This window comes from Mauremys reevesii, linkage group 3, assembly GCF_016161935.1.
Source record: "Mauremys reevesii isolate NIE-2019 linkage group 3, ASM1616193v1, whole genome shotgun sequence".
NCBI lineage: Eukaryota > Metazoa > Chordata > Testudines > Geoemydidae > Mauremys > Mauremys reevesii.
This window is the reverse complement of record NC_052625.1, coordinates 68571554-68599399: the sequence shown is the minus strand read 5'-3', so window position 1 is coordinate 68599399 and position 27846 is coordinate 68571554.

Below are 27846 nucleotides of genomic sequence, written 5' to 3'. Positions count from 1 at the left end.
TATCGACATGTCTTGTGGTAGGCCCTATTCCATGCCATTCAACTAGGGTTCAATCAATCCACCCTGCCCAGGTGCTCCCCAGGCAGGTATTTAAAGAAAGGCGTCTCTCTAGTCTGTTCAGTGTCACTACCTGGGCAGGAGCATTTCTATTGTCAGTAGTTTTAATAGGCTGCTAGTGCTCAGACCCATGCTTTTTTCCATACTTGTCACTTTGGCTCCAGCCTGCGCCTGCTCCTGCCTCAGCTGGCTGCCTGCCTGGTGACTTTGACATCTGGTTCAGCCTTCTTGTGGGGCTAGTTTGAATCTGGTTTCAATACCAGTTGTATCTTCATTGAAATCATCACATGTGGAGTTGAGGCAGTTATTTCAGTTGGTGAATATGTAGACTGAATATTGAATCCTACCAAGAGGAAGCAATCATCCTTCACCTTGGGAAATTTCTTACTGTCTGTTTCAACTTTTTCAGGTATTGTCTGCCCTCTGGAACATGGTTCAATTTCCATTCAGGTTTAAAAGCACTTTAAAACCTCTTTTGATCAATTGGACACAGTCTATTTCAAAGTCTGCATTGCTGTCTGAGGCCCTGATTCAGCAAAGTATTTAAGCATGTGCTTTCCTTCAAACAAGTTCCAAGTCATCTGTGTGCTTAAATTTAGGCATGTACTTAAGTAACCCACTGAATCAGGGTCTAAATGCAACATCATAGGCAAGTTCCTCAGCTGGTGTAAATCACTGATGTCCGTGGAGTTATAGATTTACACTAGCAAAGGATCTGGCCCAACAAATCCCTGTAAGAGGGGCATTCTTCCCTTAAACACTTTTTAATTATTGTTTTTTCAGCTTTCTAAGTTTCACTTAATTAACTCTCCTAAATAAAATACATACAGATCTGAGTAGCATTTTATTGTCCTTATTAGTATATCCCTAGTATAAAAGTTCCTAAGCATTTATAATCAATACACAACATAATAGATTTGTTTCCACCTTCTACAATTATATGTATGTGTGTTTCATTTTTGAGAAGTGAAACAGGAATAAGGAAACTGTAATAAATAATATATTTAGAAATAAAATTATTTGCAAAATATAAACAGGTAACAATCTTACATTAGAAAACCTTGCCCTTGTGCATCAATATCTAATGTATTAGAATCTGAGCAAAACCCTTTGAGTTTAACAAGAAATCTATTCTTGTAACTGTTATCTTGTCAGTTAAATGTAACACCTCTGATTCTAGACAATCTGTTGGCTTACAGCATGTGCATTAAAAGAGAAAATGAACAAAGGGGAGTAATGGCTGGTGACTCCACTTGAGATATCTTTTGCCTTGGAGACCAAATATTGTGAAATTCTTACAAGTTAGTTTATGTCAAAGAGATATAACATGGTAACAGGAATTGCCAGACTAGATCAGATCAATGATGTATCTGATCCAGTATCCTGTCCCCAAGCATGAGCGATACCATATGTTCTAGAGGAAGGTGTAAAATCTGTATAATTCACAATTATACAATAACAGGCTTATGGGGAAAGTTTCTTCCTAACCCAAGGCAGCTATTGGTTTGATGATGTCTGAAAGCATAAAGGTTAATAATCCCATGTTGTTGTTTGTTTGTTGTTTGTAACTGTGCCGGTTCTCATTACTCCCATAATGTCTAATCCTTTTTTGGAAATCTTTCTAAACCTAGACCTCAAATATTTGGGTTGGGAATATGTTCAACAAGCTAATCAAGCATTGTGTAAAGAATACTTTCTTGTGCCAGTTTTACTTGGTTGCCTTTCAGTTTTGTAGCCTTAGGAGAAAAGGTCAAAGGAACCTGTGGCCATTTGGTGATCTTCTGGGCAAGCTGCAGAAGACATCTCAATGAGAAGGTCTTCAGAAAAGAGTGAGGGTATGTTTTCCCATAAGGATGAAGGGGTGGAAAGGAGTTTATGTAGATGTTTGCCCTCTGAGTTCTGGTGGAAATAATTACTTAGTGCTGTTGGGACGTCATTGTGTGTTTTATGATAAAATGTTGGATAGGCATCTTTTTACTGTTTTAATCTGAATAATTAAATTTATTTATTTTTCAGACCTCTATCATGTCACCTCCTATTGATTGCCTCTCTAAACAGAATACTTCCAATCCTCTTAATCAGTTATGGTCAGATTTTAAAAGTAGGTGCAGACATGAAGTCCCTTGATTTTTCATTGCCTAAATTGAGACATCTTCCCAGGCTGGAAAACCACAAACAGAGGTGCACAAAATCAGTGGCCACTTTTGAAAAGGTTAGCTCTGTCTTTCCAGACCTGAAACTGCCCTTCTCTTTATGGTACAACTTGTGTCATGGGATGACCACTACTGAACACAGCATATGAGATCCTCACCCCCATTCTTTATGCTGGGGAAAGAGCAAGAGCAGTGTAAAGGGACCCCAAAGCCCTGATTCAATCAAGAGAAGGTCCCCCTGACATAGGCACTGTAGAGATAACCATAAGACTGCCTCCTGAGGACCCCCTCACAAGTCCTGGCATATGGGGTGTGCGCGGGTCAGGCGGGCACCCTCTACAGCTGCTTAGTAGTGGAGGTTCATTGACATGTATCCGTTGGGTTAGCATGGAATAGCATTGCCATGAGCACTGAGCTATTCCCTGCTCAATCCTTTCCCGCTCTCAGCCCTACCCAGAGAATTCCATGGAGACCCATCTTCACTGAGTCCCAGCAGGAAGGCATCTGCTGGGAGTAAGGGAGGGGAGACAAAGCAACAGAAGTGACACACACCCACTTCCGTGCAGCCAGTAATCTGCCTCAGATCTACAGCAGAACTTGCAGTTGTTGCTCTCACCCTCTGTGAAGGGAAATGAACAGTGGATCTGTGTAGCCTTAGATCCACTGGCGCCACCATTGCTCTATCCCAGTCTGCCCTCCAGACTGCCTGCATGCTGCAGTACAAGGACAGCTCTGCAGTACATGGATGGGTAGATTCTTTGACTAGTTGTTCCTGACATCCTGCCTCCCTCTGGGAAGCAAAGTCAGTCCTGCTGCACCTTTTTTGCTCCCAAAGAGGTCAGTAGATGGAGGATTCACTCCATTGTCTGTGACACTTTGAGAATCTTAATATTATTCCAGTTCTGGTATTCAAGGCGTCTCATCTCAGCGGTCTCCTAAGGGAGGTGTCGAGCATTGGTCCCTCTCCTTTATTTTTCTCTTTGTTTGTCCTGGAACTCAGCTCATCAAAAGTTCTTTGAAGGGATTCCACATAAATTCAAAGTCTTCAGTATTGCTTTTTTGTTGTTGTTTTCACTGTGTACCACTTTCCCCAGAGGAATAATTTCTTTTGATGATATGATCCAGTTATCTTTGCTGGTTGGAGGCAGGGGACAGTAATTTTGCTTTCCAAATGATGGCAATGAATTTATGCCTCTGGAACTGCAACATGTACAAGTGTAGGGATAAATCAGGGCTAGTGCTGTTTGGGTGTGCTAGACAAAAGAGTATTTGGCTGACCTCAAGTGGAAGAGGCATGGCCAAATTCTACTACCAGTTTAATCTTGGTAAAAATATGCAGGAACAACTGACTTCAGTGGAGTTACTGTGGATTAACACGGATGTGACTGTGGGTAGAATTTGGCTCATAGTTTCTTTGGCCCCACTCCTGGTGATGTGTGAGCATCCTACACTTCTGTTGATTTTGGTGTACTGGCTTTTTTCAGGAATGGCAGGAGATGCAAAAGCCATGAAGGGTGGGCAGGGCTTTATGTCAGAATGCACAGTTGTCACTGAGGTTTCAGATGTTGATCTGCAGAATGTGCCATTTTATTCTACTTAACTCTAGCATAATGTGACTGGAAATGCTACACTTCCGATTGCTTTTGAGAGAGATGCAGGAAAGGTGTCTGTATCTGAGGAGCAAATTGGACCCTATGTCACTCAATAATATGTATTACTTAGTAACTAGAGTACATTAGCACCTCATCTTTAAAGTGGTTATGCTTTTGCCACTATAAAAACAGATGTATTTCTCCATTGTATAAATTATCCTAATATCTGTTCTTTGTTCAGACTTGTGTATCTAGCAGAGAATTCATACATTACAATATACTATAAAACAAATTATTCCCCACTTACAAAGAAAGCTGTAAAAGAACATTATATTAAAAATATTTAAACCGTCAACCCTTTGTAAATTCTTAGTTAGGCTGTCTAAGAATATTAATTCTCTGCCAGTAAAAGCCTTTACAAATACAGTACTTCAATAGTTATAATTTTTCATTAGCATTTCCATTTGAATCACATTGTTACAAAACAAATGACATGTATTGCATCTACTGCGAAGTTATTTTTCATGCACACACAAACTGCAGTGAAGTGAGCCCAGCTGTTCAAATCTGGGCGCACAAAATTAGATCTGATATTTTTCAGAGGTGCTGAGTGTGCTGGAAGGTATTAAGAGTTAATACTGTACATTTAAACTAGGGCTCAGGGAAAGTATTAACTATGCTAGTTACTTCAGGGATAGCACTATATACAATTTTTTTCACCCTGCTCCCCTCGATGCCCTATAAGCTCCTCTGTTCTCCTTGCTCCTGACTTCATCACAACTGCCACTGAGCATGCATCTCCCATTGAAGTGTAATGACAGCTGTGGGTGGTCAGCATCTCTTAAAAATCAGGTCAGTTAAGTCACACAAGTTTGGACAGTTGGACCCTTATATAGAGAATTTGGTGGTAAGTGTATGAATCCAGTTATGAATACAGTGTATGGTTCAAAGGTGCAAGTTCTAAAACCCAGTTAAAGACAGAATTTCAAAGCAATGATTTTCAAGTTGGTTTAAAAGTAGGCCAAATGAATTCCTCCATAGCTTTTAATAATCCCTAGCGTTACAGTTACTAGTCAAAGCTGGTCTCTTAGGATTTTTTACAGACATTAACTCTAGATAATTCTCTACAGGACTTGAATAACAAACAAAAATAGGTTCATGATCTCTATATGGTTAGACAGGAGACAAACGTAACTGTAAAATGAAGTTCCCTGAGACCTTGTTCCTTTCCCCTAGACATTTTTATCATATGCACATATGTGGACATTTTAAAGGTTACATTTTTAAATGTCATGCTTAAATTGTATCTGTTGTTTCAAGAGGCATGTAACAAACTAAGCATCAGATTCTTCTTTTCAAAGCTTATTGCAAAGGGGCTTGGGGAAAAATATTTACTAATATGCTGAAGGTTTTGTTTTCCCAAAGACAAATTAAACATAGAAAGCTGAAAATAAGTGAATACCAATAACAGCTGAAGAAGTGTGTGCGCTTTTTTTTTTTAACCCACGAAAGCTTATGCCCAAATAAATCGCTTAGTCTTTAAGATGCCACCGGACTCTTCATTGTTTTTGTGGATACAGACTAACACGGCTACCCCAATACCTAATGAATGCACTCACTTCTCAGTGTGTATATGTTTAGTCACTAGGGGCTGCAAATTTTTTTAGAGCTGGAACAAAAATATTAAAGATTTTAAATATTAAAGATGAAAGATAATGAGAGAAGAATGAGGGGGGATTTGATAGCTGCTTTCAACTACCTGAAAGGGGGTTCCAAAGAGGATGGATCTAGACTGTTCTCAGTGGTAGAAGATGACAGAACAAGGAGTAATGGTCCAAGTTGCAGAGGGAGAGGTGGTTGGGGAAAAAAAAAACTTTTTTAGTAGGGGGGTGGTGAAGCACTGGAATGGGTTACCTAGGGGGGTAGTGGAATTCCCTTTTTTTTTTTTTTTTTAGGCTTGACAAAGCCCTGGGCTGGATGATTTAGTTTTGTTTGTCCCTTTTTTGAGGGGGTTGGACTAGATGACCTCCTGAGGTCCCTTCCAACCCTGAGATTCTATGATAATACTCATACTTCCAGTATCAGAGCACGGGATACCCATGATCTATTTTGTGGATTAGAGGGGGAAATAGCCCTATCTACAGAAACTATTGGTTGTAGTAGGAGGGAGATAAGGAATTTTTAAGGCTCAGTTGTGCAGATTAGGCACCGTTTAATGGGATGAGTGGAGGAGCGCTACCCCAATGAACTCCTGGATGCATTCTGGCAACTCCTCTGCTTGTTGATGTATGGGTGAGCGGAGCCATTGCCTCACATTTGCCTGCTCCCTTCTACACCCATTCAGGGCACCACACACTCCAGCAAAGTAATATAGCAGTTGCTGCACTTCTCCTGGCTTTTAGGTAGACAGTGCTTCTTATGATCTCCCTCCCCACTGTGCACTCTCGTAAGAGCCAGGCAGTAACTAGTGCTAGAGGCTAAATTATATCTTTTCCACAAGCCCTGTGGAAAGAACAGCATATAGTTGTACTGCCTCAAGGCCAGACCAGGTACTAGACTGATGCACTCACAGTCTGGTTTCTAGTTAGCTCCTTGTTTGGAGATAGAAGGCAGTAATCCTTGCTAGCCATAAAACTAAGACAGGTTCTTCCTCAGGTGTGTCTGCTTGGTTGTGTTGGCCAAGTCTCCATGCATTTTCTGTCCACCAGCTGTTCAGGAGAGGGAGTAGCATCTAAACAGAGGCTTCTTGTGCTGTTACCTACAATATGGGTAGCCAGAGCAGGGGAGACAGCGAGCATCTTGTACCTTCTAACTTCCCAGTACAGGTACATTAGCTGCATCAAAATCTGGTCCTAGATTAGTAACAAAAAGCTCCTTTCCATAAGCAAACTCTGTCACAACCAGATCGCTAAGCTAATTTGTGAGCAACTTTAAGAAAGTGTATAGCTTTGGCAACTCTCAGGAACCCTGTTAATATTTTTTATACTTCTGATCTGCATCTGTGTGATTTCATTAACTGATAATTGGCTTTGATGTGGAATGTAGAAGGAGATAAATGGCTCATGAATCAATAAGTGACGAGATCTCAAGCTGAGTCTTTTATTGATTCTTATCTCCAATTTACTCTGCATCAAGTTTAATTATAGCTATTAGACTCCATTTGTTTGAAAAAATTCCATGCAAACATTTGCATCAAGTATGTTTAGTGCTATTATACTCCATTTGTTTTAAAGTTAATTATCTCTTGAGCTGGGAAAACTGCTACTGAAATTCATAACAGTTTTTTCTGAGAAATTAACTGTATATCACCTTAAATGTTAGTTTCAGGTATCTGACTGGCCTCAAGCATATAGTTCAAACTACTTTCCCCTTGGACAGTTTGCTTTTAATTCAGACAGCAGCATTAGCATTTTTGTTGAAAATGCAAAATCTACAATGTTTTCATGGAGAAAAATCTGAAAAAAAAAATTCAAGAAAAAAGTTAACCAATAAGAAAACAAAGTTTTTTTTTTTATTGAAATGTTTAACTGGAAAAAAAATGTTCCCTGAGCAGCTGTAGGAATTACATTGCAATATAATTAGAGATGGTCAAAAATGATATTTTTTGACAAAAATGTAAAAAGCCCAAATATTTTATTTTGTTCAGAAATTTTTACAGAATTTTATGGGGGGGTGGGGGGTGGATGACCCAGTCTGAAACAATTGTTTCTAGTACTATAGCTGATATAAATAAGAACTTGGATAATTGTTAGCAGAGCTGTTTAATTTATACCATTATTGTGTTTCTCTTTAATTGATCAATTTGTTCCAACACCTCTTCTTTCTATGCCTTATTCTGTAAGAGTACCTTATCTCTGTTACCTTTCTGGGATCTACTCTTTTTTTGATGTCTCCCCTGCATAGAAATCATTTAGATTTTTTGCCATGTCTTTATCCTCCATAACTATTTATTTTATTCACAGTGGACCCATTAACTCCCTCTCAGGCTTCCTGTTTTTGATATACTCAAAAAGTTAGATGTTTGTTTTTATACCTTTTGGCTGTTTGTTATACAAATTCCCTCTCAACCTCTCTAATGTCCCACTTATTTTTAACTGCTCTTTCATTTGACTATATTAGGTTTGAATTTCCATTTTCTGAGGATGTTTATTTGGCTTGGATAACCTCTTGAACCTTGCCCATAATATTTTGGGTTTTCTTGCTTTCCTATTTCCCTTCTTGTTAAGAGCATGTATATATCATCTCTGTTATGAAGTTCTTAAGTATTCTCCATACTGAATCTAAGGATTTTAGTTTTATTTTTTTGCTATAAATTCTTTTTGATTAGCTTTTCTACTTTTTAAATTCCTCTGTCTAGCATAACTATAATTTTTGATGCAATTCCCCTCCCATCTCCCCACACATTGAACTTAAGTGGTAGTGACGACTGTATAATTAGTGGATCGATGTTGGTTACTTCTTGAACCAACTTCTATGTGTTACTTTGGAATAAGTCAAGACTAGCCTCTCCTTTTATATATTGTAAAAATAGCTGTTCCAAAAAGCAGTTATTTAAGGTGTTTGAGAAATTGTCTCTCTAAACCTTGTTCTGTTGTGACTTTTGCCCCATTTATATGCAGTCAGTTGAAGTCATCCACCTATACTGTTTTATTAGTCTTAGCTGCCTCTTTGATCTCTGCATTGTGCACTCAATATCTTTCTCCTCATCAAGAGGCCAATAGTATAGCAACTAATATACGTGTATTCTTATGACTTGTATCTGTACAGATTCCAATCACTACTTGTATTTATGGACAGATACCTTTGTTTCCATGACTATGGGCATTTGTGTTAATAGCCACTGCCCAATTGTAGTGTGAACAAAAAACAGTTCACATGAGTGTTCCTGACTTATAATTCATGAAAATGTTCAAGAATAGGCTTCCCCACTGTTCCTCTAGCTCTATTGTGTAAGGGGTCCAAGCTCACAAGTGATTCATGAAAATATAAAAACTGCCTGCTTGCCTCATTGTCATCACCCCCATTCCAGATCAGAACTATTGGACCAGAGCTGAAAATACAGTCCTGTGTCTGCCTTTGACAGCTTACAGTAAATTATCTCTAAGCTTCAGGAAAGCTTTGTTTAAAGCTCTGAAATTTCAGAAGCTGAAATATCCTGAGACTGATAATAAAATAGATAAAACAGGTTTGTAAGCTATGGGAATAGTTGTTAGATTTCAAAGTTCAGCGTATGACAGGTGGCTGCTGAACCATTCCATGAATATTTTGGTCCTACAACTGATCCATTCAGCTGTCCTTAGATGACTTTCAGCGTGTATTTTTTTCCATACCTAATAATATAGGCCCCAATCCAGCAAAACACTGAAGCACCATCATGGGAACAGATTTATATTTGCATCCTGGGACTACGCAGGTGCTTAACATTTTTGCTGGATTGGGGACTTAACTTTCAGAGTGCATTTTTTACTCATGATAATGTAAATCCCCAATCCAGCAAAAATGTTAAGCACCTGCGTAGTCCCATGATGCAAATATAAATCTTTTCCGATGATGGTAGTTAAGTGCTTTGCTGGATTGGGGCCGATATTATTAAGTGTGAAAAAATGCATGCTGAAAGTCACCTAAGGACAGCTGAATGGATCAGCTGTAGGACTAAAATGGGACTACTCACATTCTGGCTGCTGAGTCAGGGCCATAATCATCATTTATAATTGGAATATGCTTGTTCATAAGTATAACAAGAAAGTCACTTCCAGAGGGTTTTTTTTTCCTCCCTTTTTTTCTGCAGTTCTGTACTTACTATGGCCTTATTTCCTTTATTGAGGAAAGTTTTGCACATCTATTAAAGTCCTGTTGAAGTCAAGCGGGTGCTTAAATATTTTCCTCTGTTTTAAGCCCCAACTATGTGAATTTTTTATCAAGAAAATACTTGTCCAGTGCTTCTATGACAGTGCAGCATTTTGAGCTGAATTTTCCGTATTAGAAAAATGTTGTTGAAGTTGAACATGGAATTTTTCCACTAGTTAGATGATGATTATGGAAATTTAAATCCAGCTGTTCTTGGTGCATTTTTAGATGAATTGCTTGGGACTGATTATGTGGTCTTGATTCTAGTTCTCTGATTTGCTCAGATACCGCATGTGCTCAGAAAGGGTCAGCAAAAGCCATTTTGGTTGTTTCTCTGAGGAACAGACTCTAGTTAAATCACTATTAATAAGCTAGGTAAAAATGTGTGTTGGCTGTGCTGCAAATTGCAATAATAATTATGCAGGCTGATTTAGTTATAACTTATTACCGATATACCTGGGAATGACATTAGTTTGCATTTTTGAGTATCCTTACGCAACCCATTAATTGCAAGCATGTACAATAAAACTCCAATCCTGCAGTTACTCTGGTGGTGGTGGTTTTTATTCTATATATGGCACACTGATTTAAGGGGGCCAAGTTGTCGGAATAAACATATACATGGGAGTACATTTTTGCAGGATGGGGTCCTTAAATTATACACCCTTTCAGGCAAGGAACTCCCCTTCATGCTTATCTTTAAAGAACTTAGCAAACTGTTTGAATTGTGCAAACAAATAATAGTGTTTTACAAAAGGAACACACACGGCACAGGCTAGAAAACCTCAACAGGACGAGCAGTTCTTCAGACATTGTTTCTTGTTTTATCCCATTATTTATGCAGTTGGGAAATGGCTGCATTTTCCTCTTTTTAACATTATTTCTTTGTAATACGGTAGTATCATGGGCAACCACCTGTGAGAGCTGCCACATACCCTAGAGACAGCCGCCGTCTGAGACTTGTTTTGTTGTGCATGTGCCATTCATTCAGTGACTGAAAGCTGCCTTGTTTAATCCTTTTTTCAGTATCCATCCAGGCAATTTACTGGATCTCAGTCTAAAGCCTGAACACCTATGCCTACTGCCCTGTTGAATACCTCTTCACTCTATAGTTGGGAATCAACTGGAGGTTAACATTTAACATTATAAGTAAGCATCATGTTAAAGTTAAAGGTTTATATTTAGGAAACTGAATCCTGAGGGCAGGGCTGGCTCCAGTGTTTTTGCCGCCCCAAGCATTGGGGCCGGGAAAAAAAAAGGCTGCGAAGAGCCGGAAGTGCCGTCCCTTTCCGTTGGCCACTCCAAGCACCTGCATGCTGCGCTGGTCCCTGGAGCTGGCCCTGCCGGAGGGAAGTCTTCTCTTCTTAATTGAGGTATCAGAGCAATTCCCCCACACGGTGACAAGGTGCAAGAGCAGTAGTAGCATTATTGGCAGAGGTGGTTATACAGGTGGGAAAGAACAATTTTGGCTTTTGGAGAGAAGCTGGAGGGGTAAACTAGCACATTATCACAATGAAGCAAAGGTTGGACCAATTTGCCAGTGACAGTGGATAGAACACTGGAGTGGAACGCATAAGACTTGAGTTCTGTACCTGAGCACTCATTGTGGTGTGACCTTAGCAAGTCTCTTTATCTCTGTACTTCATTTTCTACTCCCAGCATTTGTCTGTCTTGTCTATTTAGAATGTAAGATCTTCAGAGTAGGGACTGCCTCTGACTATGTTTTGGTACAATACCTAGCACAACAGGACCTTGACCTTGGTTGGGTCTTGTAGGTGCTACTGTAATACAAATAAATAATGATAATTTAAGCTGATACAGTACTTTAATGTTTTTCATGCTTCTAATATCCTGTTTTTACTTTGCTTTTTTATCTTTATCCAGTATTCTAATATTCATTGTATCATTTCTATTTCAAATGCTCCAGCAGACATTATCAGAATAATCAAGTTCAACTAGATGCACTCCACTAGACCAAAGAATGAGAGCCAGTCTATTAATAATTAGTTTTATTCACTCCATTGAGGTGATCATCAGTCCTAGAGATACAATATAGATTGGTCAATTCTCATTTCTGATTTCTGTGACTCGTTCTGCCCCAAAAGGAAAATTCCTCAGTCCTGAGCACACACTGAATTTCATTTCAGGTTACCCCTAAAATCTTCATGCAGTTAAATGATTACAGCTTTTCCCTTCTGTAGTTGTTGATCAATGATTATTCAGTAATCATGAGAAGAGTAGAAATACCATAGCTGAAGTCACCAGATGCAAGTTATCCAGTTTATATTCTGAAGTTTTATATCAACAGTGTTTCCTCCAGCATTAATAGCAATTGTTTTGTTAAGCTGCTTCAGAAAATCCAGAAAAGTGTTGCTAACAGAATACTTTAAATTATCCATTAGAGGTATTTTTGCAAATTTTCTTGTCCTCAACCCTTATGGAAAAGCCCTATAGAATTTAATAAAAGCTGACATCATTTCTGTAGGCTTTTTTTTTTAAAATCCCATAGAATTCAATCTTGAATTTTATAGTGTGGTTCAAAAAACCTACAGAGAGGACGTCGTTCTCTATTTCAAAAGTGGCCTCAACTTTGGATGTCTCAACTTTTAGTGGGCCCTAGTATAGTCATTGAGGTTGTGATTTGCAAAAGCACTCAGAATTGACCTAACCCCGTTATCACTGGTATAATAGGAGTTTTATGCTGAATTCAGTGGGAGCAAGGCTAGGTCACCACTGAGCAATTGTGAAAATCCAATCTTATGGCAAAGTTGCCCCCCAGAATGTCTTCTTCTGGCTGGATGTGGCATTGCAGCATCTTGCCTCAGTTTGCCCCACCTTCTTTTGGTCTACTCTGACCATAGGAGCGTCCTGGCTGTCCAGCCATGCCACTGTGCAAAGTCCTACCCTGTCCAGGACCCCAGGGTCCTTTATAAAAATCCAAACTTTCAGTCTGGCTGGGCTCAGCTGACAGCCACCTCATCACAGTCATGCCTCTGCTGCTCTGTACTCTCCTCCTGTCTAACAACAGGCTTCTGTGCCTCAATCAACCCCCTGGCCCTGGGGCTGGTACACTGCTCCCTTTACTGAGGGATTCAGGCAGGCTACAACTCCTTCGAGCCCCAGCCTCCGCTCTGGCTTCCAGCTCACCCCTGGGAGTAGGCTCTGCTTCTCAACCTTCTTTCAGGCTGCTCCCCAGACAGGGGGAATGGAACTTTCTCCTCTGCATCTCCTCTCTCCAAGTGGCCTCACCCAGCTCTTCATGGCAACTAACCTGGCTCTCCCACAGCTGAGCTTCTTTTTCTAATTAGGCCTGGCCTACCCTCCAGGTGCAAGCAGGCAAATTAACTGGCATCTCAGAACCATGTTAACCTTTTTCCACTGTATGTGGTGCAAACACACCATCACACACCCCTACATTTTTTCAAAACTAGGCTCCTAGAGTATAACAGCTAAATCCATTTTGGGTACCTAAATAAAACATGTCTAAGGCTGGACACCCAAAATTTTAGGTACTCAAAATCAGAGTCTGCATTTGAAAATGTAGGCCTATAGTCCTTTAGAATAGTTTCCACAGTTTTATCTATGTTCAATTTGATAGAACTTTTCCACTAAGGATAATCAGTGAGCACTAAGACCCAGCTTACCTATGAAGCTAGCAGTCCTGAATTTATGCTGTAACTATTCTGATGTTCTCTCATTCATGGGCTTCTAAACTGCCCATTTCATTTTCCTTTATAATACTAAAATCAATTGGCAGTGCCTCGATTTGTTTGCCAGAGACCTGAAATCAAAAGATGTGTTCAGGCTCAGATCTACAAACGGTGCTGGAGAAATGTTGAGTCTGTCAGGTTTGTTTCTTTGCTGTCTTTGAGAAATACTGTGCACTATTAGGACAAGAATAGATCCACTCTTTGATATGCCTTTTGTATGTGAGTAAAAAGTTGCTTCATCACCCCTCCAAGCAGTCTTTCTGCCTTTATTTCTTCTAAATAGCATTCCTTGCCATGGACTAACTTGTGTAACACATTTCACATGCTCATTTAAACTGGTCAACTTGGAGGGCCTGGGGCGGGACTGGGAAAGGCACTAGATCCACACATACACAGAACCAGTGGTTGGGAGCCCCCTTATAGAGGGTGCATCAGGGATGGAGCCTACATTCCTGCCCAGTCTGGAATAATGGTCATGGATAAGAAGTGGGAAAGCCTTGTCATCCACCTATGAGTGCTGGATTCCATCCCTACACTTGATGGATAGCCTTACAAAAGGCCTATTAACTTGTAGGGTAGATAGATGTGAGAGGAATGGGTCTAACTGCACAAAAGGCTAAGAAAAATCACAGCTTCTTGGTGTGCTTTTGCAAATCCAAACCCATGCCCCATGCTGCAGAGGAAAGGGGGGAAAACCCAGGATCTCTGTCAATCTGACCCAGGGGAAAATTTCTCCCTGACACCAAATATGGTGATCAGTTAAACCCATGAGACAGACAGCTGGGAAAGAATTCTCTGAAGTAACTCAGAGTCCTCCCCATCTAGTGTTCCACCTCTAGCAGTTGGAGATTTTTGCTACTGGCAGTTGCCAATGGACCACATGCCATTGTAGGTGAATTGTCCCATCATTCCATCCCCGCCATAACATTATCAAGCTCAGTCTTGAAGCCAGTTAGGGTTTTTGCCTCCACTGATCCCCTTGGAAGGCTGCTCCAGAACATCGCTCCTCTGATGGTTAGCAACCTTTGCCTAATTTCAACCCTAAACTTGATTTTGAACAGTTTATATCCATTTGTTTTTGTGTCCACATTGGTGCTTAACTTAAATAACTCCTTTCACTCTGTGGTATTTATCCCTCTAATGTATTTATAGAAAGCAATCAGGTTTCCTTCTTTTGGTTAGGTTAAACAAACCAAGCTCTTTGAGTCTCCTTCCATAACATAGGTTTTCCATTCCTTGGATCACCCTAGCAGCTCTTCTCTATACCTGTTTCAGTTTGAATTAATCTTTTTTTTAAAATATGGGAGACCAGAATTGCACATAGTATTACAGATGAGTTCTCACCACTGTCTTGTATAATGGTACTAACACATCCCTACAGGAAATCTCTCACCTGATGTATCCTCAGGCTGTATTAGCCTTTTCAACAGCTGCATCACATTGATGGCTCATAGTCATGCAGCTCTTTCTCCTCCTCTCTGGCTTCCAACTGATTAAACCCCCAGTTTACACCAAAAATTCTTGTTAGTCCCTAAATGCATGACCTTGCACTTAGCACTATTAAATTTCATCCCATTTCTATCACTCCAGTTTACAAGGTCATCCTAATCTTCTTGTATGATATTCCGGTCCTCTTCCATATTGGCAATACCTCCCAACTTTGTGTCAATCTCAAATTTTATTAGCACACACCCACTTTTTGTGCCAAGGTCAGTAATAAAAATGTTAAGTAAGATTGGTTCCAAAACCAGTCCCTGAGGAACTCTATTAGTAACCTCCATCCAGCTTGACAGTTCACCTTTCAGTACGACTCAGTTCCTTATCCACCTTTCAGTTCTCATGTTAATCCTCATCTTCTCCAATCCTTCTGATTCTTTTACCTAAATTTCTCAAAGGAGCTATTGCTCTGGACTGATTCCCACACACATTGGCTTGGTCACTCTCTTGACCTGGCTTTAACCAATTACTGCTCCATTTCTAACATTTCCATCAAAGAGTTCATTCGTTCTCACATCCTTTAATTTTTACCCCCTTTCTTATTCTTCCACCCAGTCAAGCAGACTTTCATTGATCTCCGGTCCATCAACATCTATGATTCCTTTGCTTCTCCCAGCTTCCTGTACCGACAGCCCGCCTTTCCCTCTATATCATGGTTTCCATCCTGAACTCCACTCCAGACATGACACTCACACTACTCAGTCCCTCCCAGACTTTGCTCATTGTTCTTATCTGCTTTCTCTGCTCCTGTTACCATAACCTGACCACTGCAGAACTCCAGAGGACATGCAAATATCTTCCAGAAGTTATTTTTGTTTCCATTCTATTCGCCATTTTCTTGACATCCAAATATATTTCTTTTCCTTGATTGAATCCTGTGCCTATAACCCCTACTGATCCTTATCCACCTTTGGATCCCTCCTCAAGTTTTATTCTCTTCTTCCTCCTCTTTCTCAGACCACAATCACACTATGTTTTTCCACAAAAGATAATCAATGCAATGCTACAGATTCTCTTCCCACATTTCCTCCCCTTATTCTTCATCCCTGGATGTCTCAACCCCCACCCCCAACTCTGTCTTTTCTTCCAACTAATTGAGGAAAAATGGTTGATATGCTCTCCTATAGGTTGTTCCACCACAGAGAGAAGGGGTAAACTTTTCAAGAGTGCCTAAGTGACTTAGGAGCCCGAGTCCCATTTTTGAAAATGATTTAGGCTCCTAGAGCCAGATTTTTTCAAAAGTTTTTAGATGCCTGAAGATGCACAAAGGCACCTTGTAGGATAACCTGCTTAGCAATTTTGAAAATTCCCCTAGATGCCTACATATCTTTGAGGATCTAGACCAAGAAACATAAGTCACGTTGAAAGTCAAATGTCATGTAGGTGCTTTTGAAAAAGTTACCCAAGATCTCAATAACAGCAACTCAAAAGTGTCTTCCTTTTGTATATTATTGGCACAGAGCTCACACTAAGCACAGATAAAATACTAATAGCTACAGGTGATAGCTTGCTGTGCCTTTTAATATCGCTGGAATATTTTATCCAAACTGCATGTCTCATACCCACATTGTGTAAATTCTGTAGATCTTACCTTCTGATAGAAGAACTGTGACAAAATTTGCAGACATTTGTTACATGGCCTGTCAGACAAATTTGGGTTTTACTCACATGCATACTTTTTTGAAATCACTTATTTTCTCAAATATAAACTGTATTGCATAAAACATAGATATAAAACTATTTCATACTTAGTTGGATCAAACACCCAACCAGAAACTTTAATATAAGCATGACATAGAAAAGTAAAATTTAAAAATGCAATATCATCACATTTGAGTTCAAATATGAATCCTTCCATATCAACTTAAATGTCTCTGGATGACCTCTGAGTTGATATGAGCTACAATATGATATATGTTCAAATGGGAAACTATAAGCCCGAGTATACTGAAAGTAAAATTTTAGTACTTCTTGGGGATGAAAGTTTACACTAGACATGATCTCAAGCTGCAAAATTCATATCTGGTTCCAGATTTGGAATACCCTATAGCTGGTGGCTTCAGTCCATTATTAGGACCTTTTACAAAATTCAGATCCAGGCTCTGATTCTGAATAACCTCAAAGTTTAATGTTGTTTAGATTCTAGGAGATTTGGGTCTTCTCTCCCTCCCTCCCACCCCCCTGCTCAAATCTTCTAGTTTGCACCTTGTTCAAAAGCCAGTAATGATTGAGAGGAAGGTCACAAACAGTAACTGTGACTATTTTGGCATTTTAACACTGTTGTATCTTAAAATGAGCATTTTCTAGGAAAGTAATAGCTGTGTGTGACTAGAATGATAATCTGCTGCCTATCTGATTCTGATCTCTGTAATCACTAGCATAGTCTCTTCCCTCATCCTAGTTTAAAAGAGAAGTTCCTGTTTGCTGCACAATGACACATTAGACAATGGAAATGTCAAAAAAAAAAGAGGTGTAATTAGTTGTACAATGAAGTATTAATGCTTTTATATGTTCTGGCAATTTATTGTTAGTTATAATCAAAATGATTTTAATTTAAAAAGGTAAAAGGGGCTCATTTTAGCTAGGCACTGCTAGAAAAATGTTATTTTGAGCTCAGTGGCAATATTTGTTGTGAGAAGAAGCTTAAGGTGTAATTAAAGAAGATTTTGTATATACTCTGACCTTCTGTCCATTAGAAATAAATAAATGATCAATACTAACCCTAATTGCCCTGAAAAACATTGCATTGGCACCTAAATTATTGTTCTTATGAGATTTCTGTTTGGGTAAGGAGAAGATTATTGTTAACACTAATGAATATTCTGTTGGGGTTTGGATCTGCCCTTTCACTACCCTTCATTACTGATGTTCTTTCATTACTGACCCTTCACTGTCATGGCAAAGATCTTAGAAGTCTCTGGACACCAATTCTAGTGTCACATATTTCATCAATGAGTAAGTAAATGCAATGAGTGCATCAGGGCAAGGGGTTAGAGGAATATGAGCTTCAGAGCCATACCCAGAACCCATCCAATTTAGATTTGCTTAAATTCAAGTGAATTAACAGGCTACAGAGGTCTCCTCTGACTCTCACTAATTCAGAATGCCTTGAGTCATCATTTTATATTAGATCTGGGCAAGTTGTTTTACTGAACAATATTTTCAATGCATTTTGCCTTTTTTTTCCTGTTTCTGTCTGAATTGTTCACACACAGATTTTGATTTTTATGGAATTGTTTAGAAATTATTTGACAAATATTTCATGTAAACATGAAACTTTGATGCCATAAACTGAATGGGAGTTGGGAACCTAACCTGCATAGGTGCTTCTGTAGATCCCTCTAGGCACCTATCATATAAGTATCTTTATAAATTTGGCACCATGTATATTCACTATTCAGTGAATTTGTTGTTTGAGCCATGTGACTGGCCATTTGGTATTGCTCCTGTTCTGCCATTGGCTGAGAGTAAATTTAATAAAAAAGAGGGATAGTGCAATGTGATCAAGTCAATGAGCCTTTGATTCCTTCCACTGGGGGACAGGAGAAGTTTTTGATGTTATCAGGATCTGGGGTAGCAGGGTTAGGTAATCTTTAATCTTTTTACCTTCTTGGCTCTGGAAGCCAGCCCTTGACTAAGACATCACTGCTAGGAAAAAAAAAAGACTACTGTAATGTTCTTGTCTAGGCTCAGATCTAAAAATTATTTTCTTTCATAAGATCAGTGGGGCTCTGTGCCATGGAGTGCAGGAGGAGGCAGGATTCAGAGTCTTCCCACAGGGAGCCCTAACTCTTGTAGGCTGTGAAGCCAAGATCTCTGGGTGTTCTGTGAATCCCACCATGCAGGGGAGTTAAGTCCAAACTGTTAAGTAAGGGCTGAACACAGCAGGGCCAGTGGAAGCCAGACTACATTAATACACAGGCCATTTCTCCTTATGGAGGGGGAGCCAAGCCCACTCACACTATGGACCACCCCATCTATAAACTCAGAGGAAAATTCTGGCCCCATTAATGACAACGATAAAACTCTCATTGGCTTTGTTGAAGTCAATGTTTCACACCGAGTGTTCACAGGTTTGGGGATTTATTCTTTCACAACAGTTAAATATATTTTTAAAATTAGTTCACAAAACTGATGTGAAAGTCTTTATAGAAGAATGTTACTGTTTCACCAGGGCTCAGAACTACTTTTACACTGTTGGCTGGGGAAGTGGAAGGCTGTGTTTGCATCTCTTTAGCCTTCACTTACTATACTTCTTATAGTTGTGTTTAATGGATGGAAAAATGATAAAATTTCTGTATTACAAAACACAAAGCATGAAGCAGGTGCAGCAAATCCAAGATTCTACAAGCAAGAAAGGACTCTCTTGAAACTACTAACAGTCTTACTGTTGGCTTTTAAAATTTTTTATCCACCTGCTATTGTTTCCTTTCTACTATTTTCTATTAGATATAAACTCATGCATTCATTTATCAAGATAAATCAATTTTATTTCACAGCATTTTTTTAAAGTTGTAATAGAAAGGAGTTTGGTGCCAAATATTTAATGAAAGCAAATAGAGCAAACATGAATAGCAAGTCTTCTAATGAATAAATCTGAATAATAAAATCCCCTGTGGAGCAGAGAGGCAGATAGGTTAATTCTTTCACTTGAATTTTAATCTTGACTATGAAAAAAATACCAAAAAGATATTGGTATTTAACACTTGATTATCCATGAGTCCCAAAGAGAAGGAGATTTTACTATTAATTTTATACTATGTAGTTACATTTGACAGCTTCACTTTGACTTTATTAATCAAGGGGAACATCAAAAGAATTAGTATAAGGTCTGATCCAGTGCCCATTCAAGTCAATGGAAATTGTTCGTTGACCTCAATGGATGTTGGATGAATCCCATAGTGGTTTGAGAATATACAACAATGAATCTTTGAGGTAGTAAAGTATTGTTGTAGCCATGTTGACCTCAGGAAATGAGAGAGACAAGGTGAGGTGATATCCTTTATTGGACCAGCTTCTATTGCTGAGAGAGAAAAGCTTACACAGAGCTCTCCTTCTGAAGGACCTGAAGAAGAACTCTGTGTAAGCTTGTCTCTCTCTCCAACAGAAGTTGGTCCAATAAAAGAGATTACTTCACTCACCTTGTCTCTCAAAGATTCACGTTACTTAGTGTAAAATCTAATTTTGTTACTAAAGCTTGCAGAGAGGTAGGAATTAGCAACTCAGATGTCCATCACCCACTCTGATTTAGCTCATTGGGTCTCATTTCATTTTCTTTTCACTGACACCAGTTTTAAACCAAAAAAAATCCATTAACTTCATTGCAGTATTCCTGATGTGAACTATTGAGAGAGAGGAGAAACAGGTCTGCTATTTTAAGGTCCAGTTGTCATCAGCATAAGAGCACAATACCCTGACTTACTAATACAAATTCATCATGTATCTTAAAAGTTGCATTCAGTCTACTGATAGAATGTTGCTTTGTAGGAATAGGAAAAGCTCGCATTTCAGCTTCATCTCAGGAGAACCGTCTGGATTATTTAAATTGTCTTGAAAAATTAATAGTTTTTAAAGAAAATATTGATTATGATCTGTCATATGACATGACAGGTCTGGAGCCAAATGCTGTAATCATTCCAAACCCAAACTCCCACTAAAGTCAGTGGAAGTTTTGTTCTACTTATTATACAAAGGGGTTGCTAACAGGAGGCTATTTTAGGGGGAGCAGGAAGTCATGTAAGATTATCAGTTAGACCTGATTCTGTTTTCTTCGCACTCATAGGAAAACTGCTAACTGTCTTGAAATGATTCAAGATTATACCCTTACTCTTCAACAAGCTCTTTACCTAAGAGAGAGAGGTCTCTACCCATTGACACAAAACACAGATTTTTGAGGGCTAAATTTTGCCTTCAGATGCTGCTAACTCATAGTTTTCACCTTTAAAAATATAGATGCAAACACTAGGAATTAGTTTTAGCATCTAGGAAAGAAACAGATTTAAGATAGACTTTTGAGTTTTGGTGAGGAGACCATTACACATGTCAGATTATCCCCAAATATTCCTAAAATACTAAAATCCAATTGGTGCAGAACTGCACTGACAAAAGACCAGTGCCAAAGATGACAATGGACCTAGCCCAAGGACTGTTAATAGAAAACACATAGGAAATATCTAATCTTGGACATCCAAGCATGAATCACACAGTTCATCTGTCAAACTCAAAGTATTGTCAGTTTTTGTTAACAGCATTCAGTGTTCCGAAGGAAAACGTAATCTTAACTTTTTCCTGCAGTAACATAAGTAGTTTTTATTTCTCTGGGAACAGGAATCTGCAAGAACCACAAGACAAACATTGAATTTGGAGGGTCAGGGGAGGGTGTTACAGACTTGCTTGTAAGGAGAGAGTTAGAGTTATGTTTATGAGAAGAGAAGCAATTTTTGTTAAAGGATTGCTTTCAATAAAAGAAGCACTAAATAAACAACAGCAGTTTTTAAAAAGAGCCAGGTTGATGATAACTCTGGAAAATCTCAGGATTGAAAGAGGATCTGCTGAGACACTGACATTTTAAATGGAAGAAAAAAAATTCCCTGACAAGGAATGAAAACATCCGTGCATTATAGAACAAAGAGCTAGGCTGTGCCCAAGCTCTAACTGAAAAAGACAACAAAGGAATGAAACAGAAAATTCAAAGACTGATCACTGTTGTTAATCCTATGTTGTAGCTGTGTTGGTCCCAAGATATTAAAGAAACAAGGTGGATGAGGTAGTATATTCTGTTGGACCAACTTCTGTTGGTGAGAGAGACAAGCTTTTTGCGCTTACACAGAGCCCTTCTTCACATCTGGGAAACGTACTCAGAGAGGCACAGCTAAATAGAAGGTGGAACAGATTGGTTAGCATAAGTAATTGACAGATAGAACAAGGTAAAGTGAAATAAGTTTCATAGGTTCATGATGTACAAACCCAGGAAATAAGACACAGCTATGGAGGAACTAGTATAACAGTGGAAGCAAGCCAAGTGGGAGGAATCAAACTTTGAAAGGACAAAGCAGAAGTGTGCTAAAGTAGGTAATGAGATCAAGGTAGTGACTGAGGGTGGGGGGATGGGGGAAAATGACCAACCAGCTACACAGCCACCAAGTGCAGCTGAGGGAGTGTAAGAAGGAGCTGAACGAAATCCACTCTTCAGAAGAAAAGGTAATTGTGTGTTGCCTAGTGATGGAAAAGCTACTGAGTTGCAGCTCATCCTGGAAAGGTAGAACCCAAAGATGGAGAATGAGTTCCACCTCCTGAAGATCTTACACAGCTACAGCTGGATTTTGGAATAAACAACAGATGTAGCTCTTCAATGGCAGGGAGTCTCTGACCTGGACGAAAGTGTGTCAGGAAAAGAACCTGGAGTCCATCATAGGGAAGGTGAATGGAACTGTGTTGGAGATCACCTTCAAACTATTCTAAGGGTGGAGAATTCTGTGGTAAAAAAAATAACAAGTAATAGTTTATGAAATAATGTAAACATATACAAATAAAGCAATGAAAAATTAAAATAGACAAACAAAACAAAATTACTGGAAATTCCATTTTGCAGGAAAGTTCAAATTGGAACGAAAACTAATTTCAATGTGTCAAAATGTTCCATTAAATGAAAACTGAGTGACCAGTGCTAAAAAAAGTACATGATTGACATATTGAACCTGTGTTATTTTGAAGAAATAAAACTGAATCAGAAAAAAATAATGTGGGAGTTGGAATCTTATGTCTGAAGAATGTTCTTTGGTGCACAAGCTGGTGAGTTAGCCTACTTGCTTACAGAGACATTTAATAGGTTCAGAATGTAATGCATCTCCCAGCTGTCCTAACCTAAGGAAGAACCCACTAGATCACATAGTTCTATTTCTCAGTGTAATCACCTCCAGCCCTACTTGATCTTGACTTTTTCTGGGGAAGGCCCAGTGGCAGCAAATTAAAGGCATGATTAAGTGCTCCCCTGAATCAGATCCAAAGTTTCCTAAAGGCCACAAATACACATTGGACCAGTTCTATTCAAAGTTTTCCTTTTTTCAGAAACTTTTTTTCATAGAAAGTGTTTGGTTTTTAGGAACAAATCTTCCAGTTTTCCAGTGAAAATGATTAAAACCTAAAAAAACCCTTTTTCCCCCTCTGTTTTTGAAAATGAAAAATAAAATGGGCTCATTTTTGTTCTCCTGCCTCTTGCGCTCCCTTTTTTCCCCCTGACTCCATTTTCCTTCGACCCTTTTCATTTTGCTTCTGAATGGGGGTGAGGGGTAGGGGGAGGAATCAGGGATGGTAGGTAACCAAATTTTCAGGATTATTTGTCAAACTTGGACATTTTTAATTTTTTTTTTCTGAAAACTTTGGGGAAAAAACATTTTCTTAAAAATGTTTAATCCAAGGTATTTAGCATTCTTAACAGAAAGTCAACACCTCTCCATTATCCTCTGTGAGCTCTTAAAGGCCACACAAGAACCGCTCCATCTATTTCACTTGGATCCACTCAATGACCCAATAATACCTCATAATCAATGGTATCAAAGGCAATTGATCTAGTAATACCAGCAGGCACCTTGCATCTTTATCTGTCTCTTGGACATCATCAGCCAATACAACCAGTGCCATCTCGATGCCAAATCCAGGACTTTACTCAGATTGACAATGGCTGTTGAGATCCCAGGCATCTAGATACTATGAGTTTTCTCACCATAGCCATCTGACTGCACCCACTCAGGAAAAAAGATGTGGGCTTCACTCTAATCAGATCAATGAAAATCTGTGTGCAATATACAGCCAGGTTCAAAAAAAGCAAATAAAATGTTAGGGCAGAGAAAGAATGGGACAGAAAAGAATATTGAAGATATATCATACATTAATGGTATACCCTCACTTAGAATATGTGCTCAAGTATGGTCAACCAATCTACAAAAATAAATACAGCAGACCTAAAGTTGTCTAGAAGTAGGTGCCAAAATCCAGTATTAAAAAAAAAGGAAATACCTCTGTGAGGAGAGACTGAAAAGACTGTCTAGCTTAGAGAGGACTTGACTAAGGGGATATGATGGGAGTATACAAAATAAATGATGTAGAGAAGCTAAATCTCATGCTCCTATTTACGTTTTCTTGTCCAAGTATAAAGTCAAAGTCAACAAATGTAAATTGATAAAGGAAATGCTTTTTTTTACATAATACAAAATTAACTTATAGATCTCATTGCTACAATATACTGAGAGCTTTGCAGGATTCTAAAAACAATCATAACAACATGTTAGTTAGGATAAAACTAGTATTACAAATCATTGTTTCAGGGCATAAGCCAATAGTTAACCAATAGTTAATATGGGTTAAGAAGAAACTTCCCGTATGGTCAGGCTATACCACAATTGCCAAATATGGGACTTAGTGCATCTAAAACATTTGGTACTGGCTACTGAATTGGATGGACTAGTAGTCTGATACAGTTTGTCAATTAATGTTTTCCTAAAATCCATTTCAGTGTTCTAAAAACTATTTCAATATATGATAGAATAAATGTAACAATTAAAAAATGTACTGAGAGAGATTTCTGATTGTCTGCAGAAATAGATGTTAGCAAGCTTGTTAAAAGAACAAGCTAAATCTAAGGAAAAATTAAAAGAAAAAGTACAATCAAGACTCCCTCTCTCCCAGCTTTCCAGGATGATATGAGGAAGGTCTTTCTGTCAAATCCACTTAGTATCAAATCACAACAAAAAGGAAAATCAGATAAAAAACCTAGAATGTCCAATTCTAAAAAGATGCAGTAGATAACAATTGGAGAAGATTTATATTCACACTGAAAGAAAAATGATTCATTTAAAGAATACATCTGCCACATAAAAAGAGAGTAGAGAGTTGCCTGATATACTGCATATACTAAAAGAGCAAATGCAGTTGCTAGTATGGGCCTGATATTCTGATCACCACGAATGCTCTGATAATTACCCTTCAAAAAGCAAAGAAAATTTTGATGTAATTTATATTGCTGAAAGAAACTTTTGGCTTATTCCATGACAGTGTACAAGCTACCAGACCTGCATACAGAATGAAATGCAAAGCTAATGAAAATCTAAGAGATTAGTTTCTGAGACTTAACTGTAGCCATTGTGAAGGGAAAGAAGACCCTAATACAAATAGAAAAACAACTTAGAGATTTGTTCTTATTCATGCACTGAAAAAAAACTTGAATTGATTTTGGGAGTGAAGTTCAAAAAGATCCAAACATAGGCTGGTTAATAAAGCAAGCGTAACTTTTGTCTGCAAATACACAAAGCATTTTAAAAAATAAAGCTTACAAGAAGCAGGGGAAATAGTCCAACCCATATGTGAAATGGAGTGGACTTATTTTAGAACTACAGCCTTCAGCTAGAAAGAAACTACTTACACATTCTGAGCCTTGTATGCAACTCAGGCTTGCTAAGGAATCTTTCAAGGTAAGTAAAAAGGAAGCATAAGAAGTTATAAATTAATAAAAACTTCAAATAGGTAAAGAAATGCCTAAGATTTCATAAAGGACAAATTTATAACTATGACAGTTAATTTGAAAAATAATAATAACTGGGGGAGAAAAGTAGAAGAAACAGGAAAAACATCAATTTTTAATAAATGCTAATTATTCATTTGCAGTTACTCCAATGATCTATTGTTTTAAAATGATGTTCTACTTATGAGTGTTCAGTGTGTTCAGTTTAGGAGCAGATTGACAAGTGTTCACTCCAAAACCATAGGAATATATATCAAAGGTGTTGTTCCATTGCACAGAATCAGTCTATATTTAGAAGTGACCATACTGATGGTAATTAAATTCTCCTTGCAATGTAAGGGCATAAAATATCCATGGCCCTGGGGCTATTGTATTACATTGCCAATGATATATGACAAGCAGCCTCACTGGAATGAAGCCAGAGAATGAACTAAGCATCAGTATGTCCGCATGTGGATGGATGATGTTTTACCCATGATTGAATGTTAGCCCGGGAGAAGATGGTTGAAGATGCCATGTAGCGCTGAATTGTGGAATGTCAGTAACCTCTCCATACTAATCTTGCAACCAGCTTCTATTTTAAAGTTAAATTATTTTACTTTTATTATTTTAACTTGGAAAATTAGATTGGCCTGACAGTTGCCAGATATAATCTGAAGAGAAAAAGAAAATATTTCAGCAAAGTATGAAGACCATTGATTCTGAGTTCCGGGTTACTACAGAAAAACCTCCAATTTGAAAGTTTGGTTTTTGCCTAACATTTTTTGTCTCTTCCAGCTCAAAAATGACTTGTTTCTGCCCCTTCAAAATATTCATAGAGTTAATCTCCTTGAAAACTCATCTACTGAAGCTATCGGGTTGGAATTAAGCAACATGATTAATATAGCTGGTAGAATTTTTTTTCCCTCAGAAGATATATTGGCAAAAATGAAAAAAAGTCATCTACATTTTCCACTGAATTTTTTGAATTTTCAGCAGAAATTCAAAAACTGAAAAATTTGGGCTGATAACTGAAATATTTTTATTTGAAAATGCTACTGCAGCACCTCATGAGAAATGTGTAGTTCAAAAGCCTCATGATCCTATTCTCCTTTCTAGTCCAGGCTCCCTGCTCAGATTACAGCTTGTAGATCTATATCTACCCAGGGAGCTGATGGATCTTTGGAACTTTTTATAATAAAGACACTTATTAGGTACCTAAAAACAGACTTAGGAGCTTGACTCTGGGCATCCAGTTTTTAAAGTCTTAGCCATTATTCTTAACCAGATCTGCCAAGTGTCTTGTAGCATGACAAATAGAATTACTTTGGATTTACATTCTTCTAACGGAGATAAAAAATCTGGCCAGTAATATGTATAACACCACATCAGTTCCCTATTTCAAATGCCTGAGTTTTCTAAATCATGGGATAAGTATATTATCATATACCCTGATGAGACAGGGTGCTTAAACACAGCTGATCTTTAAGCATGTGAATAGTTCTCATTGAGTTCAGTGTAAATTGCATATGCTTAAAGTTAGGCATATACTTAAGTATCTTGCTCTATCAGGCATTCAGCAACTTTGATCTAGTTTTTTACATAGTAAGCTAGAAATTGTCATACCAGATCAGACTAGTGGTCTCTGCCAGAAGACAGTATCAGATGCTTCAGAGGTAGGTGCAGGAAAAAATACAGTAGCTATTCATGGAATACCTTGCCTATATGGAAAAGTTTCTTCCTAACCTCTGCTTGTTAGTCATTGCCTTATGCCCTGAACCATAAAGATTTCTATTCCTTCTTTTAAAATGCCTACGTAATAAAACAGTGGCAGCTCACTTACCCATAAAAATATACATTTTAAGTCTTAAAAGCACTCAGACATAATGATATTTTGTAGCACTGAGTTCTGCAGGTTGCTTATATATTGTGTGAAAAGAGTATTTCCTTTTAATAAGTTTCTAATGTGATGCCTTTAAATAACATTGAAAGTCCCATTGTTTTGATATTATGAGAAAGGGTAAATAAAAGCACCAAACATATCATATCTTATCCCTTTCATAGCATGTCCCTATTATTCATCTCCTTTCTAAACTAGACAGTCCCAATTTTGTTCAGTCACTCATATAGAAATGTCCCTGCCTCTGATCATTTTTGTTCTGCCTCTCTGTGCCCCTTCTATTTTGGCTATATCTTTTTTGACTGGAACTGAATACAGTATTGTCGCTGTGTGTACCAGCAAATTGTGTAATGTCACTGTTTTGTTTTCAGTATTAATTTCTATCCTATCTCACCCATTTGTGGTTCCTCTTTGTTTGCTTATTTTAGATTGTGAATTTCATCTACCATCATGATATCCATTCACATCACCTTGCTGAAGCCTTCTAGATTATTCAGTCTTCTCTAGTGACTTACCTAAATAGTTTGTGTGGGGTGGTCTTTAATTATGGTATAACAGGGTCTGTGGGAGCGCTGTCTATGTGATCCAAGGAACT